Below are 27969 nucleotides of genomic sequence, written 5' to 3'. Positions count from 1 at the left end.
CAGATAGATTACATAAGTTTTAGCCTTCAGTAAAGTTACTCAGTATTTAGTTCTAGGAAATTTCTATCGAATGTCAATTGGAGGAGTAATTGGGATCAAGTTAATTAATCCCAATTGATGGATCCAGTTTTTGGTTTGAAGTGTGACATGGCATAACAATAAGCTTATTCATTTGGTATTTTTTACAATATGCTTATGAAAAGCAGCGTGGCAGGTAACAAAGTAGGGGGGGAGGTTAGGCTAAGTGTGACACAGGGAGAGGGAATCAATTTTTTTGAAAAAAAAGTGTGACATCATTTACAGCCCCGTATGAGCACACAAATCAAAAAGAGAATGAGGAGGGGTTTCATAATAGTAGTATTTGAATACAAATGAGCTGTGTGAGTCTGTCCTTGGTTGAAGGCCCCAAAACGTGAAAATTTACGGCTATCTGTGATGATGGCAAATAGTATTTACGTTCATGTATCCAAAGCAGCAGTCGGCAATTAGCGGTCTAAGTAAACCGCAGAAAAAGTTTTGAAAGTGTAAATTACACGAATAAATTAGTTTAAAGCAATTTTACGCAGAAAGTAATATCTTTATAGAAGCTTCTTTTGCAGAATACTTTTTTGAAGAATACTTTTTGCAGTATTTTGAAGTAATTGCTAGACTGATCTAAGTTTTTAATAGTTTGGGTAAAATATTTTTTTTTCTGGGCATCGATAAAAATTTTCAAAAGTGTCTGATCCTAGTTTAAATTTATTGTCGACCTCTGATCTTAAGTTTCGAATAAAACAAGTTGTTTGAAGTGCCACTCCTTGTAGCACCAATGACACATAAAACACGATTCTGACCCAAGTCGGAGATATTATTTATTTTCAAGCACTTAAGTCGTTTAAACGACACCCGTCATTCACACACTATATCTTTTGTCTCCTCTTAAATCTTGGAGAACGGAAACTAGAGAAAAAGAATGGAGAACTTCCTGCCACAATAAAAACCGCAACTGAAACACAGTAAAATATCCTCTTCTTAAGGTCAGTTGATGACTTCTCCGGAAGATGAACAAACCTACTGTGTTAGTGAAACATATCGCAGTGAAGGAAAACTCCACGTGAAACAACTTACATTAGCAGTCCTATAGCTAAATATTTTCGTTGGTTAGTGCTTGAGAAACAAGGAAGCTGTACAACTCAAGGAAACAAATACTCATTAAGTAGAGCTCCCCTGCAGAAAGGTGATCTGTTAATTGTCTGCTATTTGCGCACATTGTCTTAATCAACAGACGATTATGTAAGAGAATAGAAAGCGTTTTAAACCTTTTAAAAAATCGACCATATTTCCATGAAAAACAAAACGAATTCCAAAAAATATATTATCAATAAGTCATTAACGACACATATGAGGTTTTGAATACTTTAAAGCAATAACTCGAAGTTGTGACTGTGATAGATTTAAATATTTTTTTAACAAAAGAACTAAAAGCAAGCTGAAGTTTATGCTGAACTTTTTGAAATTGGTTTAAGCATTTTATGCTAATGCATATGAGAAATAAAATGAAAACAAACTGCGTTCTGTGGAAATAAACAATACCAATGTATTTACAGACATGCGTATGCCCGTCAAGAGCAATGGCATATCCCCCCCCCCCACACACACACAAATAAATTAATATTTTTAATTACTTTTAAATTTATGAACCAAAAACTAAGAGGGAAATGTGATGAGAAAACGGATGGAAAGAACTTGATGAACACAAATAGAAATATTATTGAGGTGAGGAGGGGGGGGGGTCATAGGGGCTATTCTCCATGCAAATTATACCAAAAACAACAGAAAACCATGTCCACTGACAAGGTCAGATTGAGGCATGGGCATATGGGTCACGGACCCAGGCCACCAAAACATGGGGGCACTTAATGAGCTACGAAATGTTTTGAAAAATGGACTAATTTCATATTGCTTAACGTAATACGTAAAAATGTAATCAAGAAAAAAAATCTCCATAGAATTTCAAAGCCATTTCAGCTTTAACACTAATAGTATTAGTACATTTAAAAGCTATATAATATATTACTTTGATATTTACATCTTACTGTAACCAGGAAAATTTGATGACATCTAACATCTTATTTTTTGCATGCTTTTTTATCGCATCACTTTTAATCAGAATATTTTCATTACTTAACTTATAAGCGTAAGCAAGGAAAAATACATTTATACGAGATCGTCAATTCAAATTTAAGAAATACAGTGGCTGCCGCTTATATGAATCACTTTTTTTCTAAACAGTTTTGATTCTATAAAGCGGCTTATTCAATAAAGTTGGATTTTGTTATGTTTTTGACGATTTGATTCAATAAAGCGGTTGATTCAATTAACCACTGATTCAACTAACCGGCGTCCACTGTATATTTGTTCAAGTTCAATACATTTATTCCCGTTCAGCAACCATCACCTCCCATTAAAACGACCAAAATTACAGGTGGAAGGGAGGACAGCCCCCCACATTCTCTACTTGTACCCCAAATATTATCATTACAATCTCCTTCCGACTTCTATGGTCATTTTAAGTAAGGCTTCATTTTAAGAACATTGCTTATTTTAGACTAGTGGTACCCGCAAGGCTTTGCCCGTAATAGAAAATTAAAAGGTCTTTTGGTTCGCCTATATATTTACAAATAATGTATGGTGAATTTTCTCGCAATCGGTTTGTGCCCATGTTACGGTTCCACGTTATGATAATTTCGTAATTTACTCGTCTATCTTATGATAATTTTGTTTTTAAAATTGGAATAGAAAAAGAACCACATTGAATTTTCGAAAAATCGCTTCGAGGTGCACACCCCCATACTACAAACTAACTTTGTGCCAAATTTCAACGCCTTGCCGATCGGTCTAGGCGCTATGCGCGTCACAGAGATCTTGACAGACAGAGAGAGAGACTTTCAGCTTTATTATTAGTAAAGAAGCACAGAGGAAAATCACGCTATGGTTTATTTTTTGATCAGATCGTTTTTCGAGGAAATACTCGTTAAAATCGGTTTTTCTAAAAAAAAAAAAGGAAAACATTTATACTCTCAAGTTAATTTTTAAAAAAAATTTATTACATTGCTGTTAATTTCTCTAATCGCCCCTCCCCACGGGTTCTGGGATAGATCATTTCACATCTATAGAACGACTTAATGTCACTTTAAATTTACTGAATGCTAGTATTTTTCATAAAAAATGTAACAATTTTCTCAAATCGATTTTGCAAGGCACCAAAAAGCATTGGTCATCTTGATATTATTTTAAGACATTTTGCTACGGATGGGATAAGGTTCATAGAATTAAAGAAAAATCTCGTTCTAATGACAATTCCGAGAATTCGGAAGTTCAAAGAACACTGTTTCATTGTATTCACCAACAAGAAAAATTTTAAGAATTTCCTCCATTAAATGCTGGGGTGCAAGAGGGGGTTAACAACCCTTGTTTTAAACCATTTTGCCGATCCCAAGTGTGGTATTTTATATTTATATGATATAAGGACTGTAAAATGACCTACTCCTTCCACCCCATTGGTAAATTCTGGCTGCGGAGGTGCATTGTAGCAAACTAAGGACGGATACAAGGGAGGAGCGATCCCCCCCCCCTCCTTGAACCGAGATGCAGAAACTCTCCTTCGGCATATTTTCGGTACTGAAGTTCCAAAAGCGTAATTTTTGAAGATCTTTCATAATGTTACAAAGAAGAGGGCTCTCCCTCGAAAAATTTCCCGAACTGTAGTCTAAAAAACGCATTTGGGGCAGTTTTCTTAACATTTTAGTAGGGGATCTGAACTTTGGACAGAAAGTTTTTCAAATTTCCAAAAGCTCAAATTTTGGACAATCTTATATGACATTAGATGGGGTTCGAGAACTCTCCTCTGGAGAGTCCAAAAAAAAAAAAAAAAAAAAAGCAATTGTAGGACACCGAAATAACGCTAAGGTTAAAGGATGGGATTCACTCCTCCGGACAATTCTGTAGAAATGGAAGTTCAAAAAAAAAAAAAAAACTTAATTTGAGACAATCTTTTATGATGTTAGGATGTTAATGTTTGGAAATTTGTAAAAGGGTAAGTATCTGAAATCAATCGCTCACACCTTGAATACTTTCTGGATCCGTCCTTGTAGCAAGCATAAGACTCTAATCACACAAACAAGTCATGAGATATTCCAGTTGAAGCAAAAGACAGGGCAAAAAGATACTCACCCAGCAAACGATTCTCCTATATCCCGACAGAAAGCGCAACAGCAGACGATCTGTAGGAAAGAGCTTTTTCCCGCCAACCGATCCCGCTTGTGGGCGGATCGAGGGAGGATTGCTGTCACGTGACCATCGGCTGAGGGGGGGGGGGGACCCCGCAAGCCCATTACTCAAACCGATGATCTTTCAGCCCGGAATCTCGCCCCCTTTTCCAGGGGGCGGAAGTCATCGGTTTTAGCTTAGGAACTCGGATCATAGAGTTCCAGGGAGGGGTGAAGGTGGCGCAACAAGGTCGTTCTCTTGCCTTTGAAAGCCACTCAGTCAGAAAGAAGGTTCAGACATCTTTTATGGAAAAGGGCGCTTTTTTTTTTCTTCCTCACATTCTTTTTCGCAACATTAGCACCAATCTTCAGATTGCATTCCCAGCATCAACAAATGTTCGGTTGAGGATCAGCAATGTAACAGGGAAGATAAGTTGTTTTATGAGAATACCGGCGAAGCAATCTTCTATTTTTTAGTGCCTAGACCCTCAACCTTTCAGGTTTTGCGCCTCCTTTGAACACTGATGTGAGATGAGGCCCCCGCCCCCTCATTACCACTACATGAGAAAAATAGGAATATTACAATTTAAAGCTGAACATGGTTAGAAAAAAGCTGAACTTGGCTTTTTCACGAAAATATAGATAATTTCATACACAGAAGTTAGCATCACTGTCAGAGGACTTAAATTTTTAGGCCGGCGGAAATTCTCAATTTGCAAAATAGAACTAAAAATTTTCCCGCATAGAACTCCAAATTTTTCCAAATGATGATAATCTTGGCGAATCCTTAGACAGACAAAATTTGCCGAATAAGGAAATGTTTAGGAGGTCACAGTGACCTGCAACAGGGGGCCCCTAATCGTTGTACAGGGAACAGGGGGATTCAGAAATAATGGAGGGGATTCAAACGTGTGTATTTCTAAGAGTAAAAATGGTACAAAATGAGATTTTGGATACATAATTAAACTGTTCCAAAGACGTTCCATGCGCCCTCCTTCTGAAGGGCAATATCGCACCTGTAAAGTTCTATCATATGCATTGCAGCCTGTACTCTGTCCACAGAAACAATTGCTGCAAGTGACCCTATTTTTCAGTTCGTCAAAATTAGTCAAGCTTGCTTATCTTTTACTTATCCCCACAGGAACAAATCGCATGGTGTTGTGTCTGGTGATCTCGAAGGGCGGGGGGAGGGGGAGGAATCATAAAGTGCGAACTCGCCCCTTCCTCGATCATCATTATGACTAACTAGATAGTAGTAAAAAAAAATGGAACTCAAAAGACAACACACAGAGACTTCTAGTCTATCGGTAACCAGTTTGTATTCAAGCTGCTCAACAGAGCTGTAGGTCCAGTATTCCTAAATTAAATTGGTACTCATATACGAAACCCCACCATTCTTTTTGCATCACCTAATACTTCACTTTATTTCAAACATATTATTAGGACTCACGAAACAAAAGAATGAAAGAAATAAACACCAATTAATTTGAGGTGAACTAAGACAATTGCGCGGCGTAATTTAACTTTTCATATTTTAGTTCAAAGTTGTTGATGTTTTCACAAATATCATGGTAAGTTTCCCCTCCCCCACTTTTTTGGGAGGGGGAGAGAGAGAGAGAAAATATGAATTAGATGATATATTCATTCGAATTTGAAAAAATGCAAAACAAAGTTCATTTCTTCTTCAACTTTTGTTTTTGTTATTCAAACACGAACTATTTCTTGATCTCATAACTTTAAGATGACTACATTTATCAATTCAAACTTTCCAGAGTTAGAGGAGAGCCGGTCCTATGCCTTTATTTATTCATTTATTTTCAGTGTTTCTATTGCAACATACCATTTAAATCAGGTGTGATTCATCGCCAATGACACAGATTTCTCGCCCCACCCCCCGCTCTATTTCCGATCTTTTTTTTCCTCCGACAAAGAGCACCCATTAATTCACCCTTTCAAGATTCAAAGCCCTATTTTCTATTTCTGTCGCCATGTAGAATATTCAGCGATTTATGACTCGGTCCTTTAAAAAAAAAAAAAAAAAAAAAGAACCCTGGCCGCATTAATTGCACAATTTCATGAAAATTGCCGAAAAGAATAAATTAGTTTAATGGATAAACAAATACAAATGGAGATCTCACTCAAGATAGTATTAATAAATGCTCGCCCAGCTTGTCTGCTGGTTCTTTACGACTTTCTCAGAAAAACCTCCTGCTGATCGACGAAAAAAACAACACTGAATAAAAACCAAATAAAATGATGCTGAAATTCGTAACCGAATCATTTTATTCCATCCAATTACTGTACCTTTTTACTCCAATGTGGCTGCCCAAGAAGAACATGTTTTACTTCAATGAACGAAAATGGCCGCATGTTGCTAGAGAAATGGGATGTGCTACGGAAGAATAAAAAACGATTTCCTTTGCTTGACAAGAACTTAGCGGCTTGATTTCCGGCTATGATTCTCAACTACTATGAAGGAAATTTCTCTTAACTTTACTCGGAAAGAATTGAGATGGAATACAAAGAACATTTGAGAACTAAAACCTAAGAAAATATTTTTAATTACGGATTTTCTTTTTTTTCTTTTTTAAATTTATTTTCGAAATTTAAATAAATAAGCTGCAGAATATTGAGTGCATTTAGAATGTCTAACTACATGACTGGCTCGCGGACTAGCAATACTGCATTTGACTTGACACCCAGAACATGACAGGGTTCTATAGTCTGGCTCTTACAAGTCGATTTTTGATCCGCTGAGGCTCCCACGAATCCATTTGTTAAAACAGAGGTGAGGAAAGGGGACGGGAAGATAATAATCATTGGCGCTATGCCAATCTAAGGATTTCTCTTCTTTACCCCCCAAATATATGTAAATATGCATTTCCAAGGTTAGGCATCAAATTACCAGAGGCCACGCTACATTATTGGTGTTGCTATCGCGGACCCAAGGGAGTGGCAATCGCCTTCTCCTTGAGTTTAGATTTAAAAAAACTCTCCAGCAGAATGTTTTTCGGCACTGAACTATCAAAAATTTCGGGGTCCTCCCCTGAAAAAGTTCCAGAATTGAAGCCCTAAAAAGAGCAGGCCATCCTTTGGGCAAGGGATGTGGCACGGTACTTTAGTACTGGAATTCAGGACACGTTTTAAGGGGAAACTAATAAAAATAAATCGTCCTCCCCTTGAAAAATTTCTGGATCCGCCCTTGAGTGGTTGCTGTAACCATTATCTATCGGATTGCTTGACAGAAGTTTCCCTGGTTTTCTTTTGATCAATCTGTAAATGATGGATAGACACTCTTAGACATTCACCAAGGAAGCTGCTTATCCCGAAAGGTCCTCTGAACGAGGGGAAAAAACTCCAGCTTCTTACAGGGGCAGTATAGTCCATTGAAATTTTTTAAACTATTTAGTCCAAAACACATAAAACATAAAACCACTGCATTGCTCTGAAAAACAAAGTGAAGAGTGATAATCAAAATAAAAGAAAAAGTTAAATAATCGGGACCATTGAACTTGAAATAGGCTTTTCTTCACAGTTTCGCCGAAGTTTCCTCACATAAATAATAGCCAGTGATAAAGTAACCCGCGTGTTTCAACACTGAAACTCGCGCCACGGCATGATAATTTGATAATGTGCTTTGCTAATGCTTAACATGCAGGGAAATGCTTCATGTGACGAGGCTGAAGTCGATCCGGTAACTTAACTGTTTTACTGGTAAGGACTGTCATTTCAGGAGAGCGAAGAAACGAAAAAGCAGTCAACTATGAACGCTAATCTACTGGAGTTGAGGGTTCACCACTGGAGTTAGGGTTACAATTTAACTATCAAAATATCACCATACAGGCAATGGCTTCGTCCAAATGTAGAAGAGAAAGCAATTTTCACCCATCATACCATGACAGGAGATTTTCTAGCATTAGAATAAATTGGGTTTTCCGGGGTATCATTTAAAGTTTTAAAGGCTTCATAGTAAACTATTAATATTAAAAGTACATCGGCATACTTCAATGCAGTCCTGGGTCACAGGTTAGGATACAGCATCAAAAAGAAAAAAAAGAAAGAAACAGAAGTAATACAATCAAGAAAAATGAAAGTATGAAAAAAAAACCAAGAACGGAAATAATTTTTTTTTCCAAAAGTATAGAAAAGAAACTAAGAAATAACTTTTCCATTCAAGGAGGGAATGTACTGAAAGAGGTCATTCGTATGCACTGGTAAGCACAGAGCTAAAAGAGAATCTGAATAGGTTCGAATTTTACAAAGGAAAATCTTTGAGAATGATTTTCTTTTTCTTTTGATATTCGTTATGATTACTAGGACCTCCCTTGTTACATAATGTTTATTCTATGCAGTTAGAATATTCTCACGTCATGCAGAGCATTTTGAAATGTAAAACGCGAGTTTCTTCGAAAGAGGCGAACATTTACTTCCATTCATAACTCGTTTACATGAGCGCATTTTGAAAAGAAAAAAAAATCAAAAAACTAAACTTAGCAGTAGTCAGGGTGGCAATTAGTCATGGTTGTTTGGAACGAAATATTTTTGCCCTCTACAATTAGGTGTTGACTATTTTCAGCAATCTATTTCCAATTTAAAAAAAATTCTGTGTATCAAAAACTTAAGTGCGAAATATGAATTTTAAAATGACCAAACAACGTCATCCCTCTTAAGCACTTACCTCAAAAAAACGTAACACCATCACCACCAACAAGATTCAGTTTGAATCAAAATGGCGGTTTACGGTAAAAACTTTCACTAGCACCACCCCCTTAGAGCAAATTAGTAACAAAAACTATTGAGCACCAGCTTATCAGTGTAGTGTCTTTTATTTACTTACGTGTACGAATACAATGTTGCCTTGGGCAACGAAGTCCGAGGACGACCGACTGGACTCCAGGAATTTTAGAACCTTCGACTCCAACTCCTTTACCCCAAAATCAGTCCAATTCCAACTCTGCAAGCACTGACAGATTCGGAGGGGAAAAAAACCGACTCCAACCATTGAGAAGAGTAAAAGGTAGAGAGAGTGAAGCCTCCAATTCTTGAAGCAAGGATCCCAAGTCGCGTGATATATTTAAAAGAAAAGTATTGGAAGAAATTAGTTTCACGCCCTAGCGCATCCAGAAATACCTTCTGGGGGGGGATCAAAAATGCCTACAGGAAGGGGGGGTTTTGATGAAAAATACCTACTGGAGGTTTTTTTTTTTTTTTTTTTTTTCTTGATGAAAAATACCTATTGGAGATGTTTTTTTCTCTTTTTTGATGAAAAATACCTTCTAGAGTTTTTTTTTTTTTTTGATGAAATATACCTTCTAAAGGAAATATTTTGATCAAAAACACCTTCTGAAGGTTTTTTTTTTTTTTAATATCAAAACAGCCCCTTTATGTGCATAAACTACTGTATTAGAATTTGCATTTATGTTAACACCAATGGCTCTGATGGTGTTTTCACTCTCTGAATATCCCATTAGCTGCGCCACTCACGTAAAACGTGTCTCCCATTCGTCGAACTTGAGCCATGTGACTTGAGATCTTGCCTCAGCATTTTTAAGGCAATGATTGGGTTTGCTCTCTCCGTCCCTCCATCTTCAATTCCTGCTCTAAGACTCCGACCTATTGGAATTTTAAACTTTCGACTCCGACTATTTTGCCCCAAAATCAGTCTAACTCCTCAGCCGTTGACTTCGACAATGTCTACTTCGTTTTGGAGAGTTCAGTGAAAAAAAGACGTGTTATTGGCGCGGATTCGAGTTGGAATTTTTCGCAAAACTACTAGGAAAGTAACTCAACACAACAGCAATCATGCTTATTGTCCCCAAAGAGAAGTAAACGTTGTGAATATCACACTAACTTATCACAGTCACACTATAGCAGTAACGCTTAAGTAGAAAAACATTCAATTGACTGTGGCGTCCCCTTTGTCCCGATTGACATTAAAAATTAATCTGCACAAATTTCCTCTCAGGGTCCATATGTGATTTTTTTTTTCTTTTTTCTTTTTTGCTTTACTAAAAAAAAATGGAGCGCTCGCAGAACTATCTTAATTCACACACAAATACACAATTTCGGAAGATGGCCAAACCAAGTAAGGCCACTCTAAGCCTAAAAATCGGTTAAAATTCGAATTTTTAAAAAATACTTTTTTTCTTCTTCTTTCAAATAAAAGAAAGTAAAAAGTCAGAAGGGAAAAGCATTCGTACTAAACACTCCTAACACCAAAAGATTCCTTGACTACAAACACAAATTACTTTATTCCTCCCAAGTCCACACGAATGTTGCATTCTTCTAAGCCTCCTTACATATTTTCCTCCGCAATTCCAAAACCGGTATAATCAATGGCAAACTGTCACAAGCCGCGCTCGTGGCAATATTACCCAGCCATTAGATCGGAAGATGGGTACTAGAGAATTACAGATAAAATGCCAACAGGGGAAGCTGACTGCATCAAGAACTCCGCCCCTCCCCCTATTAAGAATCCAGCCCCTTTATCGGCGTCAATAAACAAGATCGGATTCGAAATATGGGGGAACAAATCAGATTAGGCAACGGCCCAGGGCGGGTACTGGAAACTTCTGACCATGGAGTGCCCGGGCACATATGGTAATTTATTACTCCCAGGCGAGTTTCCCAGGTTGTAATCTGCCCGCCGCAGGAGTCAACCGATAGGAAGGGGGGAATTTTATAGGCAAAACACGCAGCAAGTAATAAAAATTGATTTCCGTTGAGAATCGGGGGGGGGGGGGATAAAAAGGTACTTTGGAGGTGAAATAAAAATTGATAACTGGAGCATTGTTAATATTGATTGGATGTTGCAAATATGGTAACCCTATACTCATGCATCATTAATTCGGTAACTCTACGGGAGTGCTCTTACCTGGAGGATGGAGCTGTAATCACAGAAGGTTATTTTTACGAAAACATCTGCCACCATCCGCAGCTCCCCTCTTTAATCAGCCGTGCGTGGGACCAAAATGTAAGGGCTGTAAACATTGTAAACTGTAGAATTTGGTAGATTTTTTTTAAGAATATATACATTTTATTTTAGTTAAGTTCGATGATTCAGATTTCTAGAATTCCTAAGAAAGTTAACTTTACATTGGAAAATCAGAGCGAGAATGAGTATCTTATCTTTACTAATAATAAAGCTGTACGTCTGTATGTCAGGATGTCTGTTACCAGGCCCGGCTCTAGGGGAAGGCGGCCGCCTAGGGCGGCAAATTCCGAAATTGATTTTTTTTTTTAAAGTATGAATATCTGTTTCAGCGCCTCCCCCCCCCCCCATAAGAGATGCACTATTTTAATGTTTATAAAAATATAATTTAAAGTGTGTACCAGGGCTTAGAATGCAAACCCCAGTTTGGAATTTAACTAGAAACTCCCTTTAATTGTAAACACTTTACTATTATTTTTATTTTATTCAAATATCATTAGTTTATTCTTTTATTATTTTTATTGGGGAGGGGGGGCGGCACTTGTCAATATCGCCTAGGGCGGCAGAACTACTAAAGCCGGTCCTGTCTGTTACACGCACAGCGCATAGACCATTCGGCTAATTTTCATGAAATTTGGCACAGAATTAGTTCGTAGCATAGGGGTGAGCACCTTGAAGCGATTTTTCGAAAATTCGATTTTGTTCTTTTTTTATTCCAATTCTAAGAACATTTTACCGAGCAAAGTATCATAACGTGGACCAGTAAATTACCAAATTGTCATAACGTGGAACCGAACATGGACGAGCAAATGAACATAGCAAATTGGCGAGAAATTCATCATCCATTATTTGTTAATATACAGGCGAACCAAATGACCTTTTAATTTTCTACTTCGGGCAAAGCCGTGCGGGTACCGCTAGTATTTAACAAATGAAAACATTTTTTTTCCTTTAGTTGCTATTAATGCCAAGCAAAATAGTTTCACGAAAACAGCTCTCACGTAGCTGTTTTTATGTCGTGAAAATCAACGCCAAGCAGACGGCGAAAATTTCTTTATTCTTTTCAATAGCAGAGAAATTACCCAAAAACTCAAAATCTGACAAACCATTTGTTTACTTTCTTACTATCTTTCAGCTGGACAAAGTAGTATATACAGCAGGAATTAATGCAGAAGAAGGCGGCCCGTGTGAACATGAGGCCCACATAAGAGCAGGAGTAGTATTATATGTCTCGACCGATGATAGATGGCAGCGCCAACTATCACCACTTCCACAATTAAGGCATGGTTCTGAAAGGGAGAGGAAGTTTACAGGCACCCTGAACCCATGGCAAAATAAACGTGTAAAAGATCTGCATCAATTACAAAAACTCAAAATCCATTTTTCGTATGAGAAGAAACACGAAGTACTTCTTAACAAAATTTAGCAGAAATTACCAAACCCCAAATTCTGTTTTGTTTATTAATCCAAACCAGTGGCATCGCGAGCTGGAAGGTCACCCCCTCCCCCTCCCACCTCAGCCTTTGTTTTTAAAAGTATTACAAATCTCAAAACAGTAGATCATAAACATGTAAGGACTTATAATTCTCACCTCCCCCCCCCCCCCAGAAGATAAATTCTGGCTGCGGTAATGACCCAAACGCTTATTTACAGATTTTGTGATAGTAACTTTAATGGAACTTGATGTTTAACCCGCAATACCATGTCATAAAAATAATAACCAAGCAGACCTTAATTCGATTCAAGTAGCAAACACATCTAAAGTAGTGCCACTGAAGATTTCCTTCCGAAAACATGTGGACGATATTGCCATTTTAGATCCCTTGACCTTTAATTCTTCCTCGAAGGGAGACTCGATTATGAACGAATAACCAATAGGAAAAAATAGCGTTGTAGTGTTCTGAAAGCCCTTCCAACCGGATGTTTATAAGATTTGCGCACAGTACACAGTTCATATGTGTATTTATTTTTAAATGGCACGTTGAGACGCATTTGGGCATTTATTATTCTCTAGTGTGGCGCATTGAAGGTCAATATTAGCTGTCGACACTTGCCACGTGGCGATTATATAAAAACTAGCGACTAAAAATATATCATTCGCTGTACTAACCTTTATTTAAGGGGGTCCGGGACACATTTTGAATTTTTTTTTATTATGTACTTTAGAGTTTTGAAATTTTTTGAACTGATTCATCATTTATTTAATAAGCAAAATCATAACATAAATATGAAAAAAAATTATTTTTTTATTTAAATTTAATTAGTTTTTTTCAAAAAAATGGGGTTGCTTTAAATTGCTATAACTCAAAATATTGTTGGTCAATTTTCAATTTTTTTTCAAAAAAGTATGCACAAATATCTAAGCTTTAATTTTTATTCGGTGATTTTAAAAATATTGATTCAATAAAAAATAAAAAATATTTGAAGAAAAATTTCGAAAAATTCGAAGATACTTTTTTTTTTAAAAATCATAATTTTTGAAGTAAACGTTTTTTTCAAATTCGCCGAATAAAAATTAAAGTAAATTGCTTGAAAAAGATATGCTCCAAGTTTCATTACTTTATCTCTATCGGTTCCTGACTTATAAGAGTTTGAATGCAAGAAATCGGAAAAATTGCATCATGGAGAAAAACGCGTTTAAAGTTTTAAAGTTATGTACACATTCGTTAGATGCATGCAACAAAAATAACTATAACTTTCGTTCTATTTAAGGTAGAAACAAGATTCAAACGTCCTCTTAAGCAGAAAAAAACGGAGCAATTTTTCAAATTATAAAAAAAAATTGCAAAATTTGAGGATTTTTGTGTCCCGGACATAAAGTAATAATTTGTATTATTATTATTTTCTTATTTTATTTTATTTATTTTTTAAAGCAATGTAAAAGCTAATTTGATTCTTTGTTAATTTTCTGGTCAACAAAAAAGTGGCGACTAGAAAGAAAGTAGTGGCGACTAATAAATTTGCTTCTACTAGTCACTGATGACCGGAAAAAGTTCTCAAACTTGATTTTAAAACTTTTTTTTTTAATGTTTACTAAAAACAACTGTACATTTAAAAAAAATCTAGAAATGTTTCATTCATTTCGGCAGGCATCTTTATCACCATCAGTAGGGCCAATGTATTCCAGCCAAAACGTGGGCACTTTCGTTCACATATTTCTAAAGTCATGGGATGGCGATGGGGAAATACCTATCTTTCAGTTTTGAACAACTAAAAATATATATCCAGAAAAAAAAAAAAAAAAAAACTCTACGGGTAAATAGAATTCTAATATGATGACCTCAAACAAATTTAACGTCAACGCCTACTAGAAGAGAATGCAAAACTTGTTATCAAAGACACCAACAATGCTGAAAAATTGTTAACACAAGACATGAAGAATAAGTTTTGAATCACAATAATGAAATAAATTTCTCCATAGACTCAGTATTGACGAAGGTAAGAGATCGATTGATGAGGCAATTACTAAATTCACTCAATTTATAGTGCTTTATTTTTCTCCAAGAAAAAAAGTCTGCAAACGATTTTATTTTTATTTTAATGGTATGAATTTAAAAAATTTTCATTCTAATTTACTCTATTTTTTTAGTTTCATTTTTAAAACTCTTTTACAAACTTATTTAAAGCATTTTCTCTAAATTTAATACGAAGAATGCTACTGATAAATTTGGTTAAATATTTTGTCAAGACGGCTGCTGCCGCGGGAAGGTAAAGCGCAGCATCTGCAAATTTTTCTTTTCTTTTTTTATCTTTGTTTATTTTTTGCAATTTTTGTCATCTACTCTACATTAGCTTTCGCTTGCTTATTAGCTTATTATCAGTAGCAAGAGTGCTACTGATAAACTTGATTAAATATTTGTTGAGACGGCTGCTGTCGAGGGAAGGCAAAGCGCAGCATTTGAAAATTCTTTTCTTTTTTTATTTTTATTTATTTATTTTGCAATTTCTGTCATCTATTGTACTTTAGCTTTGGCTTGCTTATTAGCTGATCATCAGTTATCAGTTCCGAAGAGTGCTACTTATAAATTTGATTAAATAAATGCTTTGTCAAGACGGCTGCTGCCGTGGGAAGGTAAAGCGCAGCATCTGCAATTTTTTTTTCTTTTTACTTATTTATTTATAATTTTATTTATTTATTTATTTATTTATTTATTGCAATTTTTGTCACTTATTGTTTTTTTGCTTTATTGCACAGGGTTGCTTATTTGGTTTCCGCTGAAAATAAAGCACGAAAAAAAAAACGTCAAGTTTCAACATATCCCAGATTGTTAGCACTTAAACAAAAACGGGTTTCTTCAAGCATGTCAGAACTCCGTGAAATACACCGCCAGCTCCGTCATTTCCAGCCGAGGACTGCAGTTTCGTGCTTATTAGCACTCATCAGCCCGGCATAGGAAAGTGACTGAGCTGGAGATGGAAATAAACCTCTTAAGGAAGCCAAGAGTGCGAAACAAACAGGTAGCTAATCATGGGCGGATTTATGGGGGGTCAGAGGGGGGCAATGCCCCCCCCCCAGTTTTGGGAGGACTTTATGTAGTAACAACACATTTTCCAAAAATTAAAAAAAAAAAATCATTATTTTTTCGTTTTTGAATAGTTCAGAAGAGCATGGGTGGATTTATAGGGGGGGGGGGGGTCAAAGGGGACAATGCTCCCCAGTTTTGGGAGGAGTTTGTATAATAACAATTTATCTTCCAAAATCTTATAACAAAAAAAAAAAATCTTGATTTTTTCTTTTTTGAATAGGAAGTTAAAGTTTATTTTTTCTTTTAAACTTAAAATAGCCGTTTCTTACAAAGTTTGAACAATACTGTACAAGTGTATAATCTACTACTCAATTTCAGAGGCTGGAAAGTGCAAATTATTAATAGGTTCTAAAATCCCTGAAAAGATTGGCGCAGTATAGCCTACAAGGGCTCTTGAACCAAAAACCCAATCTAACCAACCAAACCTTGAAAATAATTAGACAAGTCTTTGAAACTCCTAAGCAAAGTGTGCTTCAATTTTATTTCTTATCAAGTGTATAAATTAAGAATTGTTCAAATGGGTAGTATGTTACTCTCTTGATACCTATTCTCTAAATCTGTGCACCATTTCTTTTAAAGTATTAACTTGCATCACAAAGCACTTTTAAAGCGTAAAACTTTAAAAAAAAAAAAAATTATTTGCCTATTATTTCCAATTAACCCTTATAAGACTTCAAAATGCAGAATTTTATACCCATTTTAGATAATTTCCTCCGGGGGAGTAACCCCCGGGCCCCCTAAAACTGGAGATATTCTATATCCCACTTAAAAGGGAGCACTGCATTACTCTCTTAATACCAGCCCCCTCTCTTTTAAGGTCAATTTAAAAAGGACAGCATGATTACACACAGTAATGAAAACGACACATAAAAAAGTAAAGAATGGCCTTACGCATCACAGAAAACAGACAAAAACATGGGAAGGGGAGGGCAATTAAAAATGTTGCTCCAAAAAATCCTGCCCCCCCCAGGAACTCGGTCCTAAATCCGCTTATGTAGCTAATATAGAATTAGCAGACTTCGCACTCTTGGCTTCGTTAAGAGGTTTTCCATCTCTAGCTCAGTCACTTTCCTATGCCGGGCTGATGAGTGCTAATAAGCACGAAACTGCAGTCCTCGGCTGGAAATGACTGAGCTGGCGGTGTATTTCACGTATTTTGCTTTAGCCCTGGCTAATGGGCGGTAATTTACTGAATATGTCAGAACTCATTTCGGCTTTAGCTTTACCTTCCCACGGCAGGGTATTTTTGCTTACAGTTTTACTATTATTCAAGTTTTTATGTTACTACACTATTAAAACGGGTTGCTTAGTCCAAGGGGTCACTTAGTCTTGGGGTCCAAGACTATTTAGACAAAATAGCTTATTTTTAAGCACATCACTTACTCGAAATGGCTCCGAACTAATTTGGCATAAAATTGAAAAATAAGAGTTCTTACTTATGAAATACCCCCCCCCCCTCCCCCTCAGAAGAGGATCTCCTTCTTGAGAGGACACGTACTCGCTTTTGAGAAAACACGTACTCGTTCTTAAATCATGAACGTATCGTTAATCCATAAATTATTAATTTGCTGCAATAAAAGCAAGACAATGTTTGCCTTTTTTGTGATATGGAAGCATTCCTTAGTTTGAGCAGATCCATTTGAACATTCCTTAAATGCTCTTATTTGAAACTTACACCTTCTCCTGTTGGAGTGAAAATTACTCAGAAAAAAATAAGTACGTGCAATTGCTCGTTTTAAAGTAGGATCATTTTAACAGTTTAGGTAGTATATTTCTTGCTACCTTTTTATTCCTTTAAAGTGTCCTACATTTTCTTTAATGCACAGAAGTTTAACACGCACACGCATAACAAACACATGAAAAAAGAAAAATGAGGAAAAAAATGAAAACCGCGAGTTTTGTAACAATAAAAGCTCTGTTTAGGTATAACTTATTTTAGGACTATTTAGGTATCGCCAATGTAGTCTCTTGATCCATCCTGAGTAATCTTTAAAAGGTTACTTTTCAACAGACCGCACACGTTCGTATCCTTTTTACTTTCCCTCTTTCGAACCTCTGAATGAAAACATACATGTTCCCGGAACGTATTTACGCAGGGGTGAGGCGACACACAGTCTGCCCATTCGAGTTGGAGGAGTGGGGAGATCTCGAGGTAAGATCGTCTGCTTCGAAGAGCAGCCGATCTTGTTTGTCAGGAATGCCTTTTTTCTTTTTTTTTTTTTTTTTTGGCAGAAAGGGAGAGAACTTGTCAAGGGTGAAGGTTTCGGAGGGGCTGGAGAATATAGATTTTTCTCCAAAAAGAAATGGCATTGCTACTCAGGCAGAGGCCTGCCTAAGAAAAGGCTTTCAGTCTTCCTATTGCAGCCCTAATTTTGGAAAAACATTTTTTTTTTTGACACATTCATCGATTTTTATTTATTTTATTCACTTAAAATCTTTTTCCTTTTCGCTTCTTCAAACTAGATTTCGCTTCCAAGCAATTATCAGCCCCCCCCCCTCCAGTGGCGGCGCTAGGCGTCGCGGATGTCGGCGACTGCCGACGGCCTCGCGCAGATAGGGCCTCGCAAAATTCTCAGAAGTAAATTCTCAAAAGTTTTAAGCAATTTCCATGTTTTCAATTGAAGCTCTTATTAAATGCAACAGACGCAAAAGCAATCAAAATAGTGCGTGTAGCGGAGACTGCACAGAGCAAGCCTTAGCAAATGCGGGGCCCAATTCTGTCGGGGCCTGATTTTAAAATATTCAGTAGCTACAGCTTATTGATCAGTTAACTCTATTCTCCCCACCCCCGTCCTATTTCTTTTCTTTTTCTCTTGTTTCCTATGTTCGTCTAAAAATAAGAAAATATTCAAAATGCTGCTCCTCCGAACACACACCCCTCCCCCACTTCCCTACACACCCCTCCATACACACGCACACCGAAAGCATTATGGAGCATCTGAAATTTCGTTTCCAGATCTTAAATTTCGCGATATTTCCAGCTTAAAGCCCCCCAAATACTAAACAACATCGAAAATCGCTTAAAATTCTGTTTTTGTAGCTTGAATTTCAAAGATTACCGAGCCTAATATTACAAAATATGGCCTTACAATCGCACTTTTAAGGCTTGAATTTCAGAAAATATTCGGGCAAGGGTCCCCATACACCCTTTCTTTTATATCATTAGCAATTAGGTTTTTTCAACTACATTTAACAAAAAGTTTAAGTGGACTGGCTCCTGAACATAAAATATTGCTAAAGTTTTTAGGACCGTAATTTTCAAAATTTTTCGAGGGAATAACTCCCTTCCTTCCCGTAAAATCTTCAAAGTTTGTCTAAAATTCTGTTTTTGAAGCTTCAATTTCGAGAATTTGCAATTGATTTTGACCTATTTTTTAAACAAAAGAATCGATCTGGGACAGTCTCTGACCCTAAAGTCAATAAATGCGGCCTATAATTGCGTTTTTAAGGCTTCAGTTACTAGAAATTTCCACCGAGACCTCTGAAAATTTTTTCCCGTGACATCAGCAAAGAAAGCCTAAAATGGCGTTTTTAAACTACAAATTTTAAAAAAAATTCCGGGGGAGGACCCCCGGACCCCCCCCCCCTTCTCTCAGGTCATTTTCTCCCTTTCAATGTACCGCCCCCTCCCCACACCACGAAAAAAACTTTTCGATTGCGCTACTAGTCACGAACTGTTTTTGTCCTAGCAATTAAGTGAATTGGGAACTCTAAGTACCAATAGTTAGTACAAAAATTAATTCCATGGATTTGTCTGAAAATATTTTATGATTGAAAGGGCCTCGCAAAACTGCGTCGCCGACGTCTACTTTTGCTCTCGCGCCGCCACTGCCCCCCTCCCCAAGTGGGTGGACATAGGGAACATGGGAATGGCAGTGGCGGATTTAGCATGCCGCAGCTGTCGCAATCGCGAGGGGCACCGATGAAGATTCAAAGATGTACATGATAAATGTTTTATATAGTTATTCTGCGACGGGTAAAAAGGATCTCCACAAATGTATTCGACGGGTTCCCAAACTTGTTTCCGCCATTGGGGAATGGTACTTACCATTTAAAGAACGATAATACTTAAATGATATGGTTAAGAGCAAATTTTACAGCACATAGATTGATCCTTTTTAAGAGTTCTTTTTTAAAAAAGCTTGACAAAGTGAATGGGGGCCTGATAACTGACAAATTCAATTTTCCTGAAACTTTCGGGATATTTTACTAGTATTGTGATAAGAAAAAGTGAAACTTCTTTCCTCTCAAATTTTACTTGTTGGCCCTCGCGTGGAGGTCAAAATTTAAGGTCATGAGAAAAAAAAAAGAGCTAAATATATGATTGCTTTGCTTCAAAAGCAATGAGTGAACTAAGCCAATTCTTTAAAAAGTGGATACTACTTGATACTAGGTACATTCTAGCATAAATATTTTGGTGACTCACTCATGGCTTTAATGGCAAAGGTCAATTGAAAATTCAACTGTTTAAACATTTTTTGCCTTGTTTGGGCCCGGATATCTGCTAAAGCCGTGAGTAACCCTCGGAAATAAGTATATGATTAACTACTCACCACAGTATAGTACTAAGAAAAACATGAAGTAGCATTGGTTTCTTTTGGCTTAGGTAGTTAAACGGTCTCAAAGTCGATGTTTTTTTTTTAATGGCCAAGTTTAGAGGTACGCAACTTTTTGCGCAACGGGTCAACAACTTTGGGACACAGCTGTAGTTACAGTCCGAGTGGTGTAGTTTAAGGTCTAGATTAGAAACCCAAGGCAACTAATCAACTGTTTAAATTATGCGGTCTCAAAGTTGATAATTTGAAACAAAAAGAATCAAAGTTTTAGGTTAATTACTCTAAAACGCCTGAGTCAATAACTTTGAGCAAGAGCTGTAATTATACTCTACGTGGTGTAGTTTTAAACTCATGTCAGAAAATAGGCCTATATTAATGGAAAATTCTTACCCCCGTGAATCTCACTTCCGGGACAGACCATATCAATGTCATTATTTATGAGGTGAAAATAAATGATGGAGGTTAAACACATCAATCTTAGGCATTCTACCACAATTTTAAATTGCCAATATATTCTCAAATTTACTAAACATTTTTAACACATCATTGAACTAAAACGATAACTACTAATTAAGCCGTATTTTAACTAAGATAGCTTAATATTAAATTCCCACTAATCATTTGTTTGCACAATTAACAAAATTACTTTGATATTAAATTGGCCTCAATTTTTAAACATTAAACAAAATTTTCTTTTTTTTTTATTTCCGTGAACAAGACATTTTTTAATTTTTTCATTTATGAGTAAAATAATTGAAACTTAGCTGGGCCATTTTCTAGCAGGTAACACTTTTATGTAAAAATTAAAAAACGGAAAACAAAAGATTTAGAAATTGAAAAATATTTGCGTTCAAAAGTTGCGTTTTCTGGAGAATGACCCATATATAAATATAACGTCAAAAAAGACAAAAAAAAAAAAAAAAGCACAGATTTGTTAGACAATAACAAAAGATGCGGGTGAAATGTGATAATGTTTGTATTACAGTGATTCCATGTCAACTGACCTGGTTTTTCAAACTGTCCCCGCTCGATCATCCCCGAGTGGGATGAAATTTCATAGAGGCGTAACGATTTGAAACTAACCCAATGCAAATTTTCAGTTTTCGAGATCCGAATCCTGAGGATCTAGGATCTCCGAAAAATAGTGCTTCAAAAAGGCGGATCTGCTTTGTGAGACGAATTGCCATGTTGTGGTAAAGGTTACAGAAAATTTTATTACACTGAAAGCATGAAGTTTTGGGAACTTAAAATACATTTGGCTGTTGATTCGTTCTAGTATTTATGTCAGCTTGCTTGAGCTCATAAGATTTTGAGTAGCACGCATATAAACTCGTGAAAAAACGCTCTTTTATACTGAAATCATCATTTTTGAGACCGTTTAATTAAGATAATTAGATCTCATGGTTTTTTGACGTGTGTCTCAAACTACACCACGTGGAACATAATTTCAGCTCTTGATCAAAGTTATTGACCTCTAAACATGGTCATTTAAAAAAAATAATTGACTTTGAGACCGAATGATGAAGTTTCACCGAATAGAACTCCAAATTTCGCCGAATGGGGATAATTTTGTTCAATCGCCAAACAAAATTTGCCGAATAATGAAATTTTCGGAAGGTCACGGCGACCTCCCATAGGGCGCTCCCGACTGCACCCTTGTGTCTACACAAACGATGGGAAAATCATTATATTCACCCCAAATCTGAATAAAACAAAAGATAATTAAATTGAAAGTAGGATACAGAAGGTATACACACACAGGATATACATAGTTGTAATTGCCCCTTCATAGCACCTGGCGACCACGGACTCAAGTTTCAATTCTCTCTCTCTCTGGAATAAATCTGACTCATAAATCTCCCTGATTTGCTTTAAAAAAATGAAAGCGTGCTGGGATAGATCGGAGGATGAAGAGAATAGGGTTACCACATGGAATTAATGAGCGACAAAAAAGAAAGGAGATCGTGAATTGATTTTTTTTTTTTCTATTCAATTTCAAAACTGAACTTTTATTATTAAAAATTATTCATGGGTCGTTGGACAATACGACTAGAAAAAATAGTGGAAACTCGTGTTTAAAAAAAGTGTTTTCAACAAAAGAAGGAGTAAAGGAAGGTAATTAAAATCGATTTCCAAGTTTTGTGCAAATGCTATCATGATAATGTGTTCAGAAATGACGATGAGGGTAAATTATTTTATTCATATCCAGATAACTTTGTAATAGCTTTAAGTATTCTAATGGTATCATCTCAATGCCAAAACCAAAGTTGATAGCGCAGAATGTAGATGCTTGTTTTTATGAACCTGTACAAACTAGCAAGAAACGGAACCAGTTTCTGACGAAGAGTTTGTTATGTGGAAAACATTTATATTTTGAGCATCTAACTCAAAGCAATATTAAGAGTCAGAATCTCAAAAGATTTTGTTCATTGAAATGGGATTCTTTGTGGCATCGAAACATTCCAATGAAATATTTTTTGTCCCTTCCCCACCCCTCCCCTTTTACACGTACTCGAGAAATAGCGTCCTGCACGTCAACGCTCGAAGAGGATATGTGTGTGCGTTTTTTTTTTTTTTTACTCTGAATTTTATTTTATGACAAAACAGGGTCAAGGTTTTTTTTTTTTTTTTTTTGGCGCAAAGTACGTAGACATCGATTTAGTCCGCAGACCGATAAAATTTGTGAAAATAATTTCTCTGGTCGACGTTATTTTTCCCCTGAGAAAAAAAAGTTACATGGCATTTAAAAGCATTAGTTGAGTTGGTGGTAATATTCTTACTTTAAGTTCGGTGGCCTTCCAAAAATGCCCTTATTCGGCAAGTTTTTTCCGACGATTCGGCGAAAATTTTTATTCGGCAAATTGAGAATTTTCGCCCTCCCAAAAATATACGTTCGGGGCGCCCCTGGATGAGAGAACAGGAAACTTCCATCTGCCATTCTTTTTCTTTTCTCCAATCAAATATTTGAACTAATTAAAATTAAGAACCGAAATGAGAATTCAAACGAACGCTTCGAAAACGCGAGTAAAAAGTTCCAGGTGCTAAATACCTGCTTTACAAACTGCCATCCAGAGGCCGTGTCCGCCTAGTTCGAAACTAGGAACCAGACTTATCATTTCAAATTCTCTCGGATCAAAGGGTGTATACGTTCAGCAAATAAAACCAAAAAACAGCAAAAACCACGCCCACTAGCACGTTAGTTATTAATTTTTCCTCAGCAGTGCAAGGGCGCGGCAATAGGCGGGTAAATGGGGGCTCAAGCCCCCCCCCCCCCTCTTAAAATTAAAACTTCTTTGCTTTTAGTACTTTTTTTCTTTGCAAAAATGAAAAACATTTCTTCTCCAGCCTATAGTGAATAAGTTATTAAAAATATCAAATTTTAATAACTCGAATCTGTACTGAAATTGACTATATGGGGAAAGTATGTTATTTAAAATTTTGCATATGGGCGCCCATGCAGCAGTGTGCCCCCCTCCCCGCCCCCCGAGACCCCAAAATGACGGGCCTGGCAGGAGCCCGGCTCGGAATCGGAGCAGGTAAAGTTTTATAAGTTTAACGGAAAGGAGATAAGGGGGGGGCAAGGGGGGACAAACTGTCAAGAGGCCCTAAACCCCGTCATTTCTTCATTTAAAGGTAGGTCAATTTCTCTTATATGTTTTTCATACAAATGTGCATAGTTTTTGCCTTTTACCGATAAAATTTTCAATAATTGAATTAAATTACCTCCCCCCTCCCCCCCTGGAAAAATTTGAAACCACTGACCTGCGGTCCATTTTGGTTCTCTGCTTTTCTTTGAAATGTTCATATTTGGAAAATTTAGAACAAGAAAAATTTTATTTTCGAAAAGAACAGGAAAAAGTCCGGCATAAAAGAAAATAATACATTGGTTGGAAACAAAAATTTATAAGGAAGTACGAAAACTACTTAATTCAGTGCAAAGAGCCAGAAATATATAAATAAATCGAGAAGAAATGTTGTATCAGAATAATATCAAGAAATGATGAAGATAAAGAGAGTAAAAAGAAGAAAAAAGTTATTTTCATCCTATTTGTTGAAACGACTCGAGATGACTCACCATAGCAGCACTAATTGGCATTTATTAGAAGCGGTAATACGTTGTGATTTGGCGACTTATCTTAGTTATGGCTGAACAGAAACTTTTTTTTCTTCTAAAAATAATTAGATCCGGTTTGTTGCAAAAAATAGGGCTTACGTTCAGGGGATGTCACTTTTTTTTACGTAGAATAATTAATGTTGGTTCATGCTTAAAAAACATTGACACGGGTTCAAGAAATACATTTTATTAAACTTAAGGATACATTTATTCAAATTCAGTAATCATCCAAAAATGAGTCTTCAAGCGCAAATCCAGGGGCGATCATAAATTAATTCCGGAAGGGGGTTCAATTTTGAGAAATTAAGCTATAAAAAATGTTTATTTTGAGGTGCTCTTTTGAATGACGATCTTAACTAGGGCTTATTTTAGTTGGGCAAATGTTGAAAGTCAGCAGAAAAATCGTGCTTGACTTATTTCTTGATTGGTCTCAATTTCAGAGAAAACGGTATTTGAAATAGACAAAAGAGTACAAACTTTAAAATAGCGATATATTTGCAGAGAAAATTACTTTTTTCGATTAATAATAAGATAGCAATAAGAGCTTATCGATAGCAATAAGAGATGAGGCCAAATAAACCTCGACTTAAATTTTAGATGCGATGCACAAAATATTTTATCTGCTTGTCCGGTAAATGAACATTAAGAAAAATAATTAATAAATAATAATTAAAAATCCATACACACTTAGCAAACACAATTTAGTTTAAAATAACTATCAGGGCTCGATTATGGCCTGGGGCAGAAATTTCATCGGAAGCCTCCTTATACGTTGTTTTAACAATGAGAATAAAATTAAACTATCCCAAAATATGAAAATGTTTTGCATATATCTAGGCAGAAAAATCTGGTTCTATGGAAGTAGTAAAACAACACAGCATTTACCTAAAGGACAGGGACGTCCCGAAATCAAATTTTTGGGAGGGGGGAATTTTCAAATTAACAAAAGAAAATCCCATTTTTACAGAACAATAAAAGATGAGTATGCAGATAAACAAAATGAGAAGAGAGACTGGGACGTAAAAAAAAGAAAATCTTCTCTCCAAATTCACCGAATCGTCAAAGATTGCCAAATAAGGAAATTTTTAGAAGGTCAGTGATCTCCAGGGCCCGATATAGAAATTTTAGGACTGTAAGCACAACAAACCTGTGGGGCCCCCTCAGTGATGTTCCCATCAATTTTTCCGAGGGTATACTCCTCAGTAATCCATTACGCACAATATGTGTGTGCGACAAGGGCGCCCATATAGGGGGGCAAGGGGGGAGGCTCGAGTCCCCACTTTGAAATTAGAACTTCCTTGCGTTTAATACTTTTTTCTTTGCAAAAATGTAAAAACATTTCTTCTACAACCATTAATACATAAGTTATTAAAAATGTCAAATTTTAATGACTCTAATCTGTCCTGAAATCGGGAAAATATCCAGCTAAACCACGGGGAAAATATTTGAGCCCCCCCCCCCCTTGAAACTTTGCATATGGGCGCCCATGGTGTGAGATCATATACATAATTTGTCATAATATGAAATTTTTTTAAGCTTGAGGGTACACGTTATGTGTCTAAAAAATGTTTGAGAGTATACGGCGTATGGGAACACCACTGGGCCCCCTTAAATTGTACAATCGAAGAACGTGCTCAATCGCACATATTTTCGTCATTGCAGAGGTTTCCATTCTCCAAGAGCAGTGGCGTACCCTCAAAAAAAAAAAAAGCTTGCACCTGCCCCCCCCCCCACAAAAAAAATCTGGTCTAGTCTGTATCACTGATACTTTTTTTCGGGGGGGGGTGCATTCATCCCCCTCCCTTTGACACCCTAGGCATTTGCATGGCTATAGCCTGCCATGTATAGCCCTCCAATCTTAAAAGGAAGTTCTGAAGTTACTAAGTAATTTCTGTATAAATGTACATTTGTAATTTGAAGTTCACATAAATAAACAATCACAAAGGATTCAAAAATCTTGAAATATTGTAAATTAACAAAAACAAAATAAATGCCATAAGCAGTAACGTAACTAGGGGTTGGCGGTAGTGACTCTCGCCAGGGGCGCAGCAGCCAAGAGGACGGCACTTCGACTGATTAAAAAAAATTTAAAAGAAATTTTTTTTTTTAATCATAGAATTTGAAAAATGCTTCAAAATTTTTTTTAAAAAACTTGCAAGAAAAAGGGCTAGAGGAATAATATATATATATATATATATATATATATATATATATATATATATATATATATATATATATATATATATATATATATATATAACATCTACAGTGAAGGAACACTGGGGATCATTGAAAACAATTCTAAAAAAGAAAATAGGGAAAAAAAATTACAATGCTGCCTCCTACTTGTTCAAACTAATGTTAAAAAAAAAAAAAATCTCATGTGGAAAATCACATGGGAAATTGCGCCCCCTGGCGAACTAAGGAAATTGCGCCCCCCAGGGGTGCTGGACCCCATATTTGCGCTACTGGCCATAAGCTGTAATAGTCAGCAACATTCTAACAAGGAGTGACAGGTGAGTATATCTAATTCTAAGATAGATCGCTCTTCGGATAATTGTATCAATGGGAGAAAGTTGGTTTTCCACTGAACTCATAAACTTTGTTGAAACAGAGTCAGCAATAAACAATTAAGTTTTTAAACTTACACCTGAACAAAAATATTTCTCAAAATTGTATAGTTCAAAACAATTGAAAACATTTATATATGTAAAACAAATCTGGTAATTTTTTTGGGGGCCTTAAGCGGGGCTTCGCGGGCTTACACTTAAATCAAGCCCAGCTCTATCGGGGCGTCCCTACAAATGGCTAAAATTTCCTTTTCTTAGCAGAAAAATATTTTTCAAGTACACCTTATGATTTTCGTTGGATATACACAATTAGTACGCACAATTTATTGAACAATTACACAGGAGTTTTGTACATTTATTCGAAATACAAATCGATTGTTTGGCGAACTTAGAGTGACGTTCTTGCTATCATAATTTCAAATTGAAATAAAGGTGAATATATATCTATATATATAACTAGTATGTTGTGGCCATCACGAAACTTTCTTCTATATTTTTCCTTTTTCTGATCCCTCCCCATGCTTGACGAGGAAGCAATATTCCTAACAAAAACAAAATTACACATGCAAAAACTTGACGACCATCCCAATGTCTGAATTATTCGCAACTCCAACGAACTATAGGGGGCACTGAAGTCACTGTCTAATGGCGGACTTGAAAACTAAAACAAACGCACATGGTAACGAAGAAAATGCTAAAAGTGTTGTGATTTTTGTTCGTGCGTATGATTTTTTCGCTTTATTCTTTTTAAATTAATTTTCAAAGTCTTGTGGATATTCTGGCCCACGTAGAAAGAAATGAGAATTCAAGAAGCATTACTAAACGTCAAAGATTAATGCAAACTACGTAGTTCGTAGTTCTAAGCAGCTATTTCCACGATGTTGAATTCGATATTTATCAATTCTTGATAAAACTAAATAATAATTGTGGCCTGACAAGAAAAACAATTAATGCTAGAAAATTCAATATGACATTACAAATTGTTATCGAAAGAAGATGATACTTTTTTGCCTTGCTTGGCTAGC

General features: G+C 36.3%; 1 protein-coding gene across 3 annotated transcripts in view; it reads right to left on the bottom strand.

Annotated features, from left to right (window-relative positions):
- Window positions 1-27969, bottom strand: part of LOC129222376 (LHFPL tetraspan subfamily member 2a protein-like) — a 71392-nt gene that overhangs the window by 17480 nt on the left and 25943 nt on the right. Inside the window, exon 1 of one of the 3 annotated variants that reach the window (XM_054856874.1) lies at window positions 4213-4243. The exons of the other annotated variants lie outside the window; for them this stretch is intronic. The gene's annotated coding sequence lies outside the window, so the exon portion shown is untranslated. Of the gene's footprint in view, window positions 1-4212; window positions 4244-27969 lie in introns of those variants that run through there. 3 annotated transcript variants of the gene reach the window in all.

The sequence above is a fragment of the Uloborus diversus genome, chromosome 5 (genome assembly GCF_026930045.1).
Source record: "Uloborus diversus isolate 005 chromosome 5, Udiv.v.3.1, whole genome shotgun sequence".
Classification (NCBI taxonomy): domain Eukaryota; kingdom Metazoa; phylum Arthropoda; class Arachnida; order Araneae; family Uloboridae; genus Uloborus; species Uloborus diversus.
Note: the sequence above shows the minus strand (reverse complement) of the source record. Positions and strands in the feature narration are given on the sequence as shown.